The sequence below is a fragment of the Oenanthe melanoleuca genome, chromosome 7 (assembly GCF_029582105.1).
Source record: "Oenanthe melanoleuca isolate GR-GAL-2019-014 chromosome 7, OMel1.0, whole genome shotgun sequence".
Lineage (NCBI taxonomy): Eukaryota > Metazoa > Chordata > Aves > Passeriformes > Muscicapidae > Oenanthe > Oenanthe melanoleuca.
In genome coordinates this window covers 30,360,846-30,377,592 of record NC_079341.1, presented here as the reverse complement: position 1 = coordinate 30,377,592, position 16,747 = coordinate 30,360,846, and the positions used below count along the sequence as shown (strand labels likewise).

Sequence of the window (16,747 nt, the reverse complement as noted above, 5' to 3'; positions counted from 1 at the left end):
GGTCACACAAATGTTTTTAATGGCACTCTTTCAGGCTAAAAGCAGGATTTCAGCTTGCAGCTGACTGCTCTTGTTCAGGTGTGTAATTGCATCTAGCCTGATTTACAGCAGCTAAGGATCTGACCCAGAATTGGTTTTCTCTCTGTAAATACAGGCAGAATTTGGGTTGAGGCTTTTATGTGTAGCAATTAAAAAAGCAGTGAAAACTTGGCTTCAGCTCATCCCTGAGCTCAAGTTTCACTTGTTTTGTTGTTTGTGGAACAGTTTAGGGTGTTTAGATGTGAGTGGCCAGGTGTTTCCAATATTGAGCCTCTTCGTGTGGAAACGTGCACAGATAAGAGAGCTCAGTCTGTCACAAGCCTTGGTGGTGCTTTTTCAGCGTTTGAAGTTCTGACTTGAAAGGACTGACTTCTGAGAAATCAAGGCACAGTGTCCCAGCCCCTCTCTTTCAGCAGGAGCTCTGTGACAGAGATTCAGATTAGGAGCTGGACTAGTTCTCCAGTGAGTACCTCCGTGGGAGTTGTGTGTGTTTCAGCTCCACAGTTCTTCTTAGTCTTGGACCTCCCCTCTGAGAAGGAAAGGTCAGTATTTATGCCCTTAGCACCTTGTGAATAACTCTGTTTGATGCTGTTTCTTGCTTTCTTGTATTTTCACTTTTGGAAAGTAAAAGAGTTTTCTTCACAATGCTTTGTTACTGAAGTTGAGCTGTCTTAAATCTTGCAAAGATTATAGTTTGTCATTCTGTAACTCTTCAAATTTGGAATGAGTTGAAACTTTCATTTCAACCTACTGAAGTCCTCTGCTCTGTGCTTTAAAATCCAGGCAGGTTTGCACCCCTATTGTTAAAGAAACAAAAGAATTAGGAGAATTCACTAATAAATTGTGAAAAAGGTAGCACTGGTGATTTTTTTATATATTTTTTTTTTTTTTTTTTTCCCCTGTGCTCTTCAAGTGGTGAAGCTGTTTAAGTTTTTCTTACTTTTCTGCTTTCCCTGCAAACACTGTTTATTCATTCTAGAAAAACATCAGTTGGGTAAACAGAAGTATTTATATGTGTAGCACTGCAACTCCTACTAAGATGCAAATTGTGCTGCAGGGAAGATAGTTTGGGCTTTTCTCTCCTCCTCGCTTTTCTTTTTTGACAGTCGGTTAATAAAGACTCAACAATAAGCAGCTGCCTGTGATGTCATTTGGGACTTTGTCCACAGAGCTTGTATTTACAAGTACTGAGCAACTACATAGCAGCAGCAAACCCAACTATCAGCAAACTTCATGTCTGCTGTTACTGAAGGACTTTGGTGCTGTGGAGGCTGTAGAAAGCTAACTCTGTTCTTCTAACCACAGACTTTTAAAGCTTGGTAAATAAACACTGGATAAACTCAAGAGAATTTCTGGACTGCAAAGACTTCTTACAGTTCTGAGCTCTCCAGGGCTGGCATGTTTTGACTGAACTGCTGCAAGTAAGGCTTTTGCTGTTTTGGTGTTTTTATCATCACTGTAAAGCTTCTTTTCTCTAGGAGTGTGTCAGCATTGCTATTTGTAGTTTTGTTTTAATTAAAAGAGTGGCAAGTATGTAGTTGTTAGGAGTAGTTACAGCCATGTATCTGACTGTGGTTCAGGACAAATGAAAACTTCATTCTGGCTTTTGTTTGTATTACATTACACTGAAGTGACTCTCTCTTAATTTAAGTGATGAAACTTTAAGGTTCTTAGTCTCCTGAGTACTGTCATTAACTGAACAAAACCTTGGCTGCCTGAAGATTGTTCTCTTGTAATTTAATTGTATTTATTTGAATAGTCAAGATTATTTTTAATTTTTAATATAAATTCCTTGTAGTTTTTAGTACAGTTTTATTTTAAAAAATATTTTGTTTCTTTTGTAGGCATTTATTTTAAAAAAATTGATTATTTTTCACTTTTAGCTCCTGTCCAAGTTCTGAAGGTGTATAAGTTTAAAATGAGAATCATACAGTCCTTTGAAATCTGATACCTTTTGGATAGAATGAATTCTCAGTTATAGGAGAAACTGTAATTTTTCTTTTGAGTGTTTATTTTAGGAATCCCATCACATCCTGAAATATCAGAGCAGAAAAACTAGCCTTCTGGTAGCTGCTCTGAAAAAAACTTTCTGTGCTGCCTCCCTCCTGTTTGTGGGACACAACTGTGTTTCTGACCAGAGGTTAACTAATTTTCAGGACAACTAGCTGTGATTGGCATGGAATTATCTGTGTTTGGCAGAGGAATAAACTGGTCCATAGATGTGGTTTATTAAAATTTAGTTTACCCACTTCAAAAGCTGTTAACAAACCCCAGGTCTCTTGCTTCTCATTTCAATCTTTCACCAGAAGCCCATTCTAAATTACTGTAATTTCAGTTTTAGTGGCTTTTTCTAGGATGTAACCTAATCACATACTTTGTATGAGGAACTTTTTATTACTATTTACCTCTGTTTAATGATCTGTCTTTGTGAAGACAAAGCACATTTCTGAGGATTGAAATCAGAAAATTATGATTGGCAAGTGTATAAGGGTAAGTCAATACAAATCAATCAGATAGGAATTAGAGGCTTCCTCATGAATTATCAGCACTATTTATTTTGGTTTGCTTTACTTGCTAGTGACTTTGTCCTTTCAGTCCCACCCAGCAACAGATTTTTTTTTTTTTTTTGGCTTCTTATTAAGGTCAGAGGGGCTACAACTGCAGATGCCCCTCTCAAGTGACCCTGTTTCTACAGCAGATCAAAACTGTCCAGCTCTTCTTTTTTGATGCTGTAATGTGGCTTGGCATGTCAAGATACTGAGCAATTCAGGAGCTGTTGTTCTGTCTTTGCAATGGAAGCATATTCTCCTGGGGGGTGGGGGGAACAAACCTAAATTTAGCCTGCATTAATATCGTGGGAATGGCAAAGGCTTTTGGTGTTTCAAATGGGCGTGTAAATAAGAGCATATTTTTATTCCTCAGGTGTTCATCCTCATTTTTCAGAAATAATATTTTAAAAGTTTATATGGTCTTTAAAAGATGTTTTTGTAGCTCAGAAACTTCCACCAAATGCAGGAGTGAAGAGCAGAGAGTTGTGACAGAGGCTTTCCTTTGGGGAGATAAAATGGGTTTGATCCCTTTCCATCCACTCCTGAGAACCAGTCTTTCCTTTCCTCTCTCACCTTGTTATAATATATACAATAATGATCTACTGTTGTGCACTGATAATTTACAGCTGCAAAGTTTCAGATATTGTTGGCAAATAAATACCTTTGAAATCTTCAAAATAATTAGAACAAAATGAGAATAAGAAGCCTTACTCAGGTTCCATTTGTCATTCTCATTTTCATTTTATATGTAAATTCTAATCTGAAAAATGTGAATTTTACTGCTTTTAAAGAAAACTTCATAGGTTCCTATGGTATTTTTTTTGTACATGAGTTGCATATAAGTGTTTAGGAGGCTTAGATTTATGAAAGTAGAAATCCTGCCCCAGTAATTGTAAAGCAGGGGGGTACAATTCCACTTTAGTCATGAGCTAATCTTCAGCTAATTCCCTTAAAAGCAGAAGCAGACTCTCAAAACCTGATGAGCCCATAGGCATCCAATTTTCATTTTCCTCTTTTGCATTTTCCCTCTCACATTTACATTTTCTTTCTTATACACCAATGTAGCAAATTGGGAAATAGATTGAGCTCAGTTTTCAGCCAAGGGATCCCCTGGTTGGATTTCTTCCTGAGAAATCTGCCCAAGGACACAGAATATAATCTGATAATATTCTGGGATGGCATTAAAAGGGACAATTGCCAAGAGAATGTGGATTCTTTGGGCTTTCTCACCGTCTGAAAAGAAATGGAATAAGAGCAGACTCCAGCCTGTAATCGTCTGACAAGTGGGACTGGGGTTGGGATAAAAGACACGGAACAAAGGTGTCAAAGGGAAGCTCAGCTGGCTGAGCAGCTCAGCACGGTGCAGCCAGGGCCAAATGCAGCAGGATGCTCTGCAGCTCGTGTGTGGCTCTTCACGTGTTCAGCTCCTGGCAGGACTGCAGTTATGCTGAAGAAAAATTCTTGCCAAAGCTGCCAGAATACCTTCAGAAGTTAAAGCATGTAATATGCTGTTTTATTACTAAAACAGGATAAATGTACAATGTAAATAGAACATGAGCCATTAACACTTGTAATGCTCTGTTCTGTACTGTCTGCTGATATCACTTGTGCAGCATGCAGGAACCTGAATTACATTAGGTTTCCCCTGATGGTTACATGAATTAGTCATGATGTTTTCAGGATGAAAAGTTAGATAGCTATTATGTGAAAAACAGTGGGAAATCTTTTATGTGCCCATTGCTTGGCATTCAGGTGGATCAGATAAAGGGGGTTTGTACAGCAGCAATGGCTTCTGGAAACGGGCTGTGACATTGTCTATGGGCTCTGAATGATGCAGACCCTGAAAAGCAGATTGGATTTAAAAGGAGTGGATAAAAATTATGTTGCTGAATTATGGTCTATTAATATTGACACACAGCAAGAACAAATGCCACTGTTAAACTTCATGTTTGATAAGCTTTCCACAGGCCAACCCTATTTGTTTTCCAGAGCCAAACCAGCTTTGGATAGTGTGTGCACACAATGGGTCTGGACAGAATCAAATGCGTGTCACAAATTATTTTCTTTGACAATGCTAATTGATTATTATAATTCATCGTTATCTAAATTGTTAAATTCAATAATTTACCATATCCTTTTGTTTCTTTGTTGCTCAGACATAATACAAATAGGAAGAGTTAATTACCACATGCAACAACAGAGGCGAGTTTCATTGTCTGCTTCACTTTGATTGAAGCTGTATTGAATCACCACTGTGGATTTTCAGCAATGGTGGAGGAAAGAAGGAAGCAGGAATTCTTTTGCAGTGAAGTTGCTTTTGGTGGTAGTTAGCATTTGATTTTCAAACAGTATCCTTTTGGCAGCTGGGCTCTATTATGCTTGTTTCCCTATACTAAGTATTACCTAATTGTGCAAACTGAAATCACATGTGTGCATCAGTCCTGTGGGGGATCAGTGGCAATCCTTGAGGAGCACAGCACAACTTGACACAAGAAGAAGGATTGCATTTGTTTCTAAAATTACTTACTCCTCTAGATATGAGTGCTTGGCTTGTTTCTTCAGTGCTCTGTTGATGGCCAGAGCTGCATCTGGTGGGTGAAAGGAAGTAATGCTCTCCTCAAGGGAATTCTGGAGAGATTAAGTGATGACTTAATTTATGCAAAGTCCTAAAACTCTGATTATTTTATCTTCTAAGATTCGGTGTAACTGCTGTAAAATGTAAGATTTTTTTCTGATGCTCTGAAATGATCTGACAAAATAGTACAGAGAGGTAAGATTTTGGGGGGTTATTTTGCCAGTAGAGGGCTGTGTTAAACTGAATAAAAATACCTCCTTCTTGGACTCACAGCTTAAAGCATATGGTTGTTTTCAACAGCAAAATGAGTAAATTATTAGATCTCTTAGAAGCCATTGAATGATTAATTATTTAAAATCAGAATCACATAACTTTTACAGTGTGACACAATTCTGTGTCAGTCTAATCAGACTGAATTCTGGCCCTTAAAATACGTCACACCTACCTGTTTATTCTAAATTGTTCAAGGTTGATAGATAGAGCCCTAAGAAGTCATTAAGCTGATGTGATATACAGCAGCAGCATGTGCTTTTGCTATAATGACACAAATGAGAAAAGAATTGTTTTTCAGAGGTACAATCAGGTTTGTTTTTGATGTGGCCTATAAACTAGAACTCATTATTCAGGCTCTAGTGCTGCAGGAGTTGACCTTTGGCAAAATATTTTGTTATCCACAATCTTTTATACAGGCCTTTTGTGAACTCTGCTCAGCTCTCATTTTGCTGATTGCATTTAAAGTCATTTATTGCACAGTGTTTGCCCTTCTAGCAGATGTTAAAGGATTCCCTGCCTCCCCCTTAAAGGCTACTCCTCCGCAGCATCTAATTATAACCTACACAAAAGATTAACAGATGTTATAATTGTCTTTACTCATTGATTAAATAGTTTCTGCATGATTTGCTCTCTTCCTCTCATTGCTGATTTGTGAGGTCTTTCTGGATGAGTCTCGTGCATCTGTGATTTGTTAACAGTGCTGCCTTCAGTTTTTAACTTTTTGTGTTTGTGGTTCAGTTTGGGCAGGTTATTACTATTGTGCTGGACAATGGGACAGAAATGTGTTAAAAACAGGTGCATGAAAACTTGCTTTGATTGCACACCTTCCTGTTCTTCCTCTTCCTTTTAACCACTCCATCTAAAATATACTTGAAACTCAGACTCATTTTAATGGATTTAAAATGGAGACTTGAGGAATAAATGCTGAGAGTTGCTTAGCAGTGGTTTTGTCCCTATATTTCAGTTGCCACTTGCAGAGGAAATTAGTGGCCGAGAAAATCAGTTTAAAAAGAAAATTCTTAGGAAGAAATTTCTAGTGGGACCATTAGAAAACTGTGATTTTTTTTTTTTTTTTTTTTTTTTAAATGTGGTTCGTCTCTCTTGCTTTTTCACAAAATTAAGATTAATCTGTTCTTGAGCTAATTAATCTTGCCTGTGTTTTGTTCCCACATTGAGGTGAGGGCTCTGTTCTTGGATGGTTCCACAGTCCTTCCCTTACAGCATAATGGTGCCAAGCTTGGAAACTGTTGTTCTATGTTCTTATAAATCTTACAGCATCTTGAACAGGGCCAGACCAAACAATGTTCCTTCTCAGAGAGGTGAAATATCTTGTACATGTATTTAAACTGCTGGGGATTGATTCTACCTAAGTGTCCTTTCCTCTTATAGATTCTGTACAAGGTTTTCCTACTTTATTTCAATTGACACAGATGCAAATAAATAAGTCCATAAAAACTTTCATGATAGTCTTGGGAAGTCTCTCAATTCTATGAAGCTGCTTCTGTCTCAAGGCCTAAGACTCACTTTGCTCCGTATTGGTGTAACAAGAAAGAAAATGAATGGAAAATATTTTCTCACGTGTTCTTGGACAAAATTTCTGAATGGGTTAAAGAGAAACAGGTTAAAAGCTTGAGGCTTGGTTATTCAAAAGCCATATAGAGTTGTGATTTTTCCCTAGCCATCCCACAAATTCTACTCAAAGAAAAGCTATGTCCTTGATTCTTAGCCAGAGATCCACCTCATTTTGAGGCTGGGCTCACCTTCTCCTGCAAAAGCACTTTAGCATTTTTTACTACCAAAAATACTTGAGTTCTCTGTGGATGTCTGGGAATATTGATTCAATTAATGTTGGTTCATGCGTATGTAGGACACCCTGCATGATTCTACTTTGTTGTGTATTTTTCTCTTTACAGTGAACAGCATACATGGTGCTGGCTGTGAGATTTTGCTAGAGAACCTACAGCACTTTAGGTTTTTATTTGATTTTTAATGTTGGTACCTAACATATAATTAATGAGTTTTAATAATGTGATTGATAATCTTTGCAGTCACAAAAGCATTTTTCCAGGGACTCAAAACTGCTCTAGAAACAGAGGTACTTTGTGAGATTAGCAAAGAACACTGTATCCTCCTTGTTTTTAAATGACATCTCAGTGCCCCTGAATACTTTGAATTTATGAGCTGGGGGGAGCAGATTATAGATTCATAATAAGGAAATTCCAGGGTGCCAACTGTGCTTGCAAAGTGTATTTTAATCATACAGACACCTGTCCACTACCAACTTGTAATATTTCTTAGAGGTCACTGAGCAGCCAGCTGATGGAAATCCCTTTTATTCAATATCAACCTCATCTGAGTTTGAAATACTAATCTAGAGGTGAAATGCTAAAATCCTTATTATCAATAATCAGACCTGTCTAATCCCCATATCATGCTGGAGGTAAAAGGCCCAGGTTCTCTTTGTAGTTAGATATGAAAAACACTTTGAGACTACTACAAGTTCAACTAAGTCATTAAGGATTTTTAACATTTGCTGCTATGAAGGAAAGCATTAAAGTGAAACGTTGTGTAATTTTAATAAACAGCTCTGTTATATCACTGGCTGTTAGCTCCAGCTTCTGAGACCAAGATCTTCATCTGCATTTTGAGGTTACACCAGTAAATGAAAGAAAGCACCAAATGACTGACAAGGGTAGCACAATCTGCAAAGCCTCAGGTTGGTCATTCTCCTTGTCTCTCTGCTCGAGAATCTGTAGACTTGTCTAGGATTTAATGATGTGCTTTCCTACAACTAATAAATTCCTTCCCTTAAGCTGCAATTCCGTCCTGGTGTTATTGATTTGGAATGCATCCTGATGTTCGTGGCAGAGCAGTTCTGTCATTTCTACTTACCAATTTATCTTTAATCAAGTGAATTGCTTTTCTTTTTGATTACCAGAAAATTCTCCTGTCACAAGAAAAAGCTTTAATAAGACATTGCCAAGAATTTATCACCTAGATGATAGTTTTGGGTGTAGCTCTGGAAACAGAATGGTTTTTAACATCAATGGTTTGTAACATAGCCACATGCAGTGCGCCACAAACCCTAGGCAGGGTTTTCCTTTTTACTCCTGGCAGGGAGCAAATCTTGCTGATGGATCCTGTCTGCCCAGTAATGCACTGGAATCTCACTTTTACCCACTGGCTGTTTGTGTGAAAACAAGTTATGCTTTACCTGTTTTAGTTATTCCTCCCTACCTGAATTCCAGGTTTGGATCCTATGTGTCACTGAGGGTTCTAAGCTTGGATGCAGAGTTCAAGAGATTTTAGCTCTGGGAAGCATAACTGAGACCCCTCCTTAGATCTCTGACTTAATCAGCAGCTGTTGAGGGTAGGTCCCTTTAGCTCCTGCCATGCTCAGCTCGGATGTGGTGGCTCAGCCAGGGGTGGGGCAAAGCAGAGGTGGAGATTTCACTCACAGGATCCTCATCCAAGAAGGGGAGGAAGGATGTGAAACTTTACTGTGTGTTTAGGGCACACTGTTAAGCAAGAAGTCCCACGAAGGCCCTATGTGGCTTCTTTTCCCTTTCCTGGAGTCCCATCCAGTAGCTGCAGGTAAATATTACTGTGTGCCAATGAGGAAAATCAAAGGTGAACAGCACTACAGGCTGCAGCAACTGTCTTAATTTCCCCACTATTAAAGAAAAAAGAGACCTGCTCTAATTATTTTTTTTAATGCTGCTTTAATGCTTCCTAGTCTCCCCTGCAGGGAGGATAAGTTTAAATCTGTGGAGGGACTAGAGGATATCTGTCTCAGCTATAGAGTTGCTTTTGGTGGCAGAATCTTTTCTTTCTTGGTTTAAATTCAGTTCTAGCTGAATTTCTCCCATCAATGAATTTTGACAGAACAGCAAAGATGTGAATGAAAACGGAGTGTCTTCCACAGCACAGTGCAGAGTTTGGAGAGAGGATTATTCTCCTGTTTGAGTTTATAGTGATGTGCACATCTGGTAGATAGAGAAGACTAATGACACAGAGAAGCAGCACTAATAGAAAGTTTCACTGTTAGTCTTTGACAAAGAGGATTTATTCAGTAAATGACACTTATATATTTCTACCTTCATAGGGCAGTGGAAAAACGGAGACAAGAGAAGTCAGTGAATCACCTAAATCTCCAACTCAAAATATGGGTAAACATTTAGAGTTTACCTGAAATGAACCAAGTAGATTTTTTTCTTCCTTGCTTGTGCTCAAAACTGATTTTTTTCCCAACCCACCCTGAATTAATAAAGCTTATGTAGAAAAAAAAAATCTTTTAAAGGTTATATTTAGTTTTGAAATTCACTTTCAAATTCACAATGGATCATTTGGAACACGCAAGTGTATTAACACCTTTCCCTTCCATACTAATAGTACCTTTTGTTCCCCAGCTGTATTTTGAGCTAAATAGTAATATTGAATAACTTTGGTTATTGCAAGTCTGGAGAGGTGCATAAATGATACACTTGAAGGTTTTATTTAAATCTGCATAGTATTACTTCCAAGAAATAACCTAGGTAAAAATTATCCACTTTGAGTCATTACATAAATTCTATAGGAAAAAATGAATGGAAAATTTTGTGCCAACCCAACTGTTGTTTATACAAGCAAAAACATCTTTCAGAATTTAGTGAATAACTTACTTACGAATTGCCAGTAGTTTTGGTTTGGTTGGTGGGTTTTTTGTTTTCATTTGTACTTTGCATTCAAAATGGACAGATGCTCAAGAGAGAGACTAAGGAATTCTAATAATATAGCTCTTTTCTTTCTAATATTTTCTTGATAGTACTGTATCCATAATTCCAAAGTGATGGATTATTATCTGTGATGGCAGTCTATATGTTCACTGACATTTCATTTGGTAGAACTGGGCACAGGTGAGCTAAAGACTGAGAGAATGATATGAAACATGGAAGAGCTATGAACTTTTTAAGTAGAAAATTAATTATTTTATTTTTTAATTTACATTTTCATTACACTTCTGGCAGATGGAGAAATTAGAAATCAGTGTGTGACAAGCAGTCTTCACACTGAGGAACTGGAATAAACACTGCCAGCAGCTGATGGCATGGGGAGGAAGGATGGAATAATATTTTTTCAAAAGCAAAAGCCTTTAATTGTCTCTAATGTGGATGAACTATTGCAAAGTAAAAAGATGCTGAGAAGAAAGGCAGAGCAGGCTCTTTTCTTCCTCATCAGGGTTGCTGGGCATCTCACTGCTGACAGCATTCTCACCTTCAGTGGTTTTTTTGTACCTTATCTTGCCTTATTTTTTCATATGGCAAATATTCCTTTGATTCACTGCATTGGATTTCACTTAAGTAATTTCTTCAGATACTCAGCATCATTTCCCCCTCTTCATTCCTTTTCAGCCTACTGTCAATAAACCTAATCAATTTCTCACTGTCTCTAGTGTTAGGATATGTCCCTCAAGCTTGATGGTCATTCCTTGACATTTTAGTCTCTTCTTTGTCCTTCTTTAAAGCTGCTATGGACTGGTTAATCATTCCCAAGTCAATACTTTAATCATCTTTGCTGCAATTGTATGATTTCCATAAAGTTTTTGTCTATCCTTTTGGCCCAGGCTGAATTCAATAGAGATGAGATTGTTCTAGAATTGCAGGGATAAGAGGTGAAGGGCTGTTTGGTATGCCAACACTGTGCACTGTTCTGTCACCATTAAGAAAATATGCATGAAGACAGAACATCATTCATTTTTAATGTTTCCATGATAGTTTTCTTGGCCATAAGCTGAAGATGGAGTTTAATCAATGTGTATCAATTCCTTTCAGTTTAATGGTCTTGATATCCCACAGTTCTACATGCTCTGCTGTGTAAGAATAAAGTGAAGTTATATTGGCTAGGATATCTCCCTGGAGTTTTTCTTTATATATTCTCATCAATGTGTAGGGAACACATCCCACAAAAAACCTGAAGGTGGTAGAGCTGAGTTGTACCCTGTCACCTCTCTGCTGTGACCATGAAGTTCAGACACTGCTGAAGCATTCATGAGAGTTGGAGCTGAATTCTTTGAGGTCATCCTTAGATGATGTTAGGTCAGCTGAAATTAGAGTAGACTTGTAACTTCTGTAAAGGCAAAAAGATGGGGAACCAGCTGCAGGATTTCAGTGCCTATACTTATAGGAGCTAGGTTAGTTCTGACACCTCCAAATTCTGCTCTGGTATTACATCTCTTGTGTGTCTTGTCCACAGCAGTGAGCAGAGGTGACTGCAGAGTCCAAGGAGCTGTATCTGTAGCTGCCCTAACAGCACGGATTTACAGAGCTCTGAAGGCATTTGCACTGAAAAATAAGTAATACATGAATTTTTTCTGATAGAAACATGCATGGTGTTCTGTGCAGGAAGCACCTGGAGCTGCTTAGCTGACTGAGGCTGTGTTCTTGCTTTGTTCTCTGCTAGTCCATCCCTTCAATCCAGGGACTCAGTTCTGCTTTGGCTGGAAGAGATCAATGCTGTCTTTCCCCTGTTGTTCTTCCCCAGGGTGGACTTCACTCATGGTGGGGTGGAGGAACTATTTTCACATTGTGCAAACAGAAGAGTGGAGCCCTTTCTCAGCTGTCCCCTTCCCAGGTCGTGGAGAGATGATATGAATTTCACTGTACCTTATCTTCCCTTATTTTTCACAGGACAGAACAGGATTGATTCAGCTCCTTTTCTGGGCTGTTATTGAACTAATACCTTCGTCATGAGGTTATTGCCTGCAATGTAAGGACAGCCCCTGGCCCACTGGGAGTGTCTGTACAGCAAGGTGAAATATGAGACACCGTGTTACAACCCACAAAGCCCCAGATTCATTAGGAACTAATTCTGCAGCCTAGACACTGACATTTCCCTCTGATGCAAATGACTTTATTTATCTAAGGATGCACAGAGCTGGATGCTGAACCTGTTACTAGTAACTAAGCAAACATTTTTACTTTCTATTGGGAGTTTTCCTCTGAGCCATGTGGACATTTTGAAGTGTTACCCAGTGCTCTGAGGAGTAAAACCAGATGTCTGGACACTATGTTAAGGAGGTTTAATAATTCCTCATGTCCACTGAGCTGGAATACCACAGTAAATAAATGATCTTTCATTCCTTTAATCTCTGCTGGTGAGGAGGACCAAAAGGAGTTGCATTTATTTGGGATACTGTGACCATTGCAGACATCATCATCTCTTTTAGCAGTGCAGGTGGAAGGGTGGAGTGCACACAATGAACTGATGATTTTTAGTGGTCCCTCTGGACTATGATTACAACAGATGGGCAGGCAAAAGAGATGCTGACTGAAATGCATCTGCCTCAGAGAGGGAGGGATCTTTAGGCACATTTCAAAAGCTTCTAGTTCTGGTTTCAAAAACTGAATTGGCAATCCACCATTGCTTGCAACAGAGACCCTGATACAGATCTTACACGTAGGTCTGAAATTCTTTGACTTCCTTGAGTAGTGCCTTGATTTATACTGATGAAGGAAAAATGGGAAGAAAACACAAAACTAAGCAAAACATAGAGAACTTTACAATGAGTTTTAAATTCTTTCTCCAGTTAGTTGTCTACCAAACTGATTCAAATGCTGGATTTAATTGCATTTATTTTTCTGAATATTGGAACATACAACATGAACTGGATGTCACTGTCTCAGAAGAAGATTTGTAATTCAATGTTTGATGAGATTTTTGTTGGATCTCTGCTGCCAGCCAGCCACTTTACCATGAGAAATAACTAGCCCTATTAATGATGTACTAGATTAGAGGTTGTGTCTAGTTGATTCCAGAGGAACCTTTACTGGGATATAAATGGGCATTTGGTTTTGAACCTTGAAATCACCACATAAGCCTGTAGGTCTGTAAACAGTAACAATGAAATTTCCTCAGGTCCTGGAGTTCAGCTTCTGCAGGTGGCTGGAACTGACTATTTCTGACTAAGCTCAGCTGTGGTTCCCAAGGGAGACAAATGTGTGTTGAAAGCCCCAGAGGCAGCTGCTGGGTGTTCAGAATATGCCTTTTGCAGATTAACAGCCTTGCCTTGCTGAAAGAGGCTCCTTGACTAAGGGAGTCCATGTTTACCACGTAATAACCTATTTGACATAATTTATAATAGTATTTGGCAATAAGTAACATATAATAATAGGTGGTTAGAAACTGAGCCAAGAAATGGGAGCTTTGGATCTAATGTTTCCTTCAGCCTGAATAGCCTCAGTCATGCTGGGATATCTCTTTCTTGGTTACAGGACTTACATGCTCTGAAGGATTTGATTTCAGTGCAGAAGCTAAGGATACAGAAACACCATTGTCATAATCTGTTTTTTATTGATGATAACACTATAACATATTCTTTTTTTCTTCCCATGCTGCCCTGACTACAGATTAATGCATTCTGTCTGCTTATCTTTCATCATTTTTGTCTCGATAATTTTATTGCATAATATGAATGCTTCATATGTCCCATAAAAGCAAACAGGGGAGGGTAATCCTTTGACCTTTTAACATTCTTTGGTGTAATTTACTGGCGATTCCTCTCCTCCCTGAGGCATGGCCCTGAAATGCTATGATAAAAATGGACAGCCAATCCAAATAGAAAACACTGAAAAGGTTAAAGCTTTGATTATGTTAGTCTATAAATGTGCATAGTCTTTTTTTTTCTGCCAGAAAGAAAATGAGAGCTGAAAATGGCAATGGATGAATCATGCTTATTACAGAATACGGAAATGATATTGGTTCAACCCGTTCTTGTTAATGCTGAAAGAATATAATCTTGTGCCCTCTCATTTTATGTCACTGCAACCTACCTTATCCTCTTAAATGAATGCATGCATCCATTTAATTAACCTGGTGAGATACTGAGATATAAATCTTTTAAATGTTTCTCATGCAATTCATCTTGACAGCTGTCGTAGTAATAACATCTTTAATGCCGTATTCTTTATTTTCTGATGTATTGAAATTCCTGGTATTATTTTGAGCACACTGATAGGTTTGCTGGATTTAAGCCCTTAATCTTAATTGTTTAAATCCTAGGAGCAAACTATAAAGCCATAGAAAGCTTTACTGGTTGTTTAGTTTGCTGAATAAACGGAGGATTACCTTGCATGAAGAAAGCATAAATATGTTTTGAAAACTGTGGCTGAAACAGGGTGAAATTTAGAGCTGAGATGCTTTATTTCAAATGTTGTATTTCTAAAACATTCTATTAAGAGTCTCTTTGCTGGCAAGTGATCAGAAATTGCATGAGACCATTCTATGTGCTCTGCTGGTTCCCTTCTGAGGGATGGGGTGAGGGCAGGAGAGAGCTGCAGCATTTGGCTCTCCTTTGTAGACTACATGTGTCAATGTCATTGTACTTCATTAAAATCACAAAAAAATCACAGAATCGTGGAATTGTAAGGGTTGGAGATCATCTAGTCCAACACCCTGCCAAGGAAGGATGAAAGATGAGAAGGTTCCTTGTTCCTTCTTTGTGGGGGCTACTTTATCATGGCCTGGTGAATAATGGGCAGATAGTGGTTGGACAAGGCAGAAAGATTTTCAACTAAAAGAAGAGAGACTTGGGTTAGGTGTTAGAAATTCTTTTCTCAGAGAGGGGTGAGGCAAGGTTGTCCAGATAAGCTGTGGATGCCCCATCCCTGACAGTGTTTAAGGCCAGGTTGGTTGGGGCTTGAAGCAACTTGGTCTAGTTGGATGGCATCCCAACATGTGGTGTGGGGGCTGGAACAAGATGGTCTTTAAAGTCCATTTCAACCCAAGCCATTCTATGATTCTATGAGTGCTGGAAAATTCTCAGTCAGAGCTATAGGACCACTGGATTAGGGAGTGTTTTGAGTCACAAAACAACTTGCAGGGCACAGTTGACTCTGGCATTGTCTGTACAGTTCCAACAAACTTTGTAACAGCTTTAGAGACTGTAAGAAATTTGGGGTGTGCATGAAAATCAATTATTCCACAAGAAAACAATAACAAAAAAAGAACTAGAAAAGAATTTTATTCTGCCCAGATATTTCAGAACCACTTCACATATTTTTAATATAACTGTCCAAAGCCAATCAATACATAGGTATATAGGCAGAATGGTACAGCAGTACTGTGTTTGCTGTCTTGTAGTTCCCATAATATTCCAGTCATCTGAGCATTTTAGCTTCCTGCATTGGAATTTTTCTAATTTAATTAACTCATTAATGCTGGCACATGGCACATTCTCCTTCCATGTCTGCAAAAATGCAGCTTGCTAATCTAAATAGCAGCTAATCCAGTGGGTGTGAGTGCATGACATGTATATTAGTGCTAATGAACTGCTGACCAGCCTCAGCAAATACCTGGGAGTGTTTGGCATTAGGCAGGGCCTGCCCACAGTGCTGCTGTGAAATACACTGGGGCAAAACAAAAAGCATTTAGCTAAGTGTCAGGTTGCAGAAGTGCTGATGTTGTTGCACTTTTCTATTTCCTAAGTTTTGAATTCTGGAACACCAACTCACGGGAGAATTTAGGAATTATTTTTCTGCTTTGTCACTTAAAGTCCATGACCAAGCTAAATACCACAATGGGGAGAGATGAGGGTGTGGAAATGAAACCATGTTCATGGTTGCCTTTTAATGACTAGGCAGAATGGTTTGCATACTCTGCCATTAGGGGAAGAAAAAATGCAACCCCTCAGAAAAAACCAAGAGAAATAATCAAGTTAATTAGTACAAACTAGTCTATAGTTACTGGCCTATGCCTAGCAAGATAAATGTAGTGATTTTTATAGAGCTGGACATTGATCTGTTAAACAAACATTAACTCTTTAATTTTGGAATCTTTTTTTTCTTCCAGTTCTGGGAGGCCCTGATAAACTGTACTTACTGTACTTTCTCAGCAAAGACCACAACAAAAGCCAGTGTATGCACATTGGTGTTAACACCAGAGCTGGCAAAAGAAACCCAGCTGCAAAATGACAGACTCAATTCAATTGGCTTCCTAGGAAACTGAAGCAGTTCACAGATTGGTAATGAGATATAAAATTCTTCACCTTTAGGTCATCTGTTCATTCTAATGAACATTTGCATTGATGACAATCTTTACTTTCTCATTGCTCTTCCTGACCTATGCCAGTGATGTTACTTTCCTCCTCCTCTCTTTGCTGAGGTATAGTACCAGCTCTGGTTGTCTTTTCTCACTCTTAAAGCCTGGCTGTCAAGCAAGCAGAGCTAACAGAGTAGAAAAAGCTTTTAAAGGTGATCACTGTATAACTCTGGCCTCCCTGTGTTACCCAACAGTTAGATTTCTACAAACCACAAATCCTCTCCTCTTGTTAACACCT

General features: G+C 38.6%; 1 protein-coding gene across 1 annotated transcript in view; it reads left to right on the top strand.

Moving 5' to 3' along the window:
- Nucleotides 1-1,263: 1,263 nt before the first annotated feature.
- Nucleotides 1,264-16,747, top strand: part of NCKAP5 (NCK associated protein 5) — a 342,982-nt gene continuing 327,498 nt past the window's right edge. Inside the window, exon 1 of the mRNA XM_056496731.1 lies at nucleotides 1,264-1,460. The gene's annotated coding sequence lies outside the window, so the exon portion shown is untranslated. The remainder of the gene's footprint in view (nucleotides 1,461-16,747) is intronic.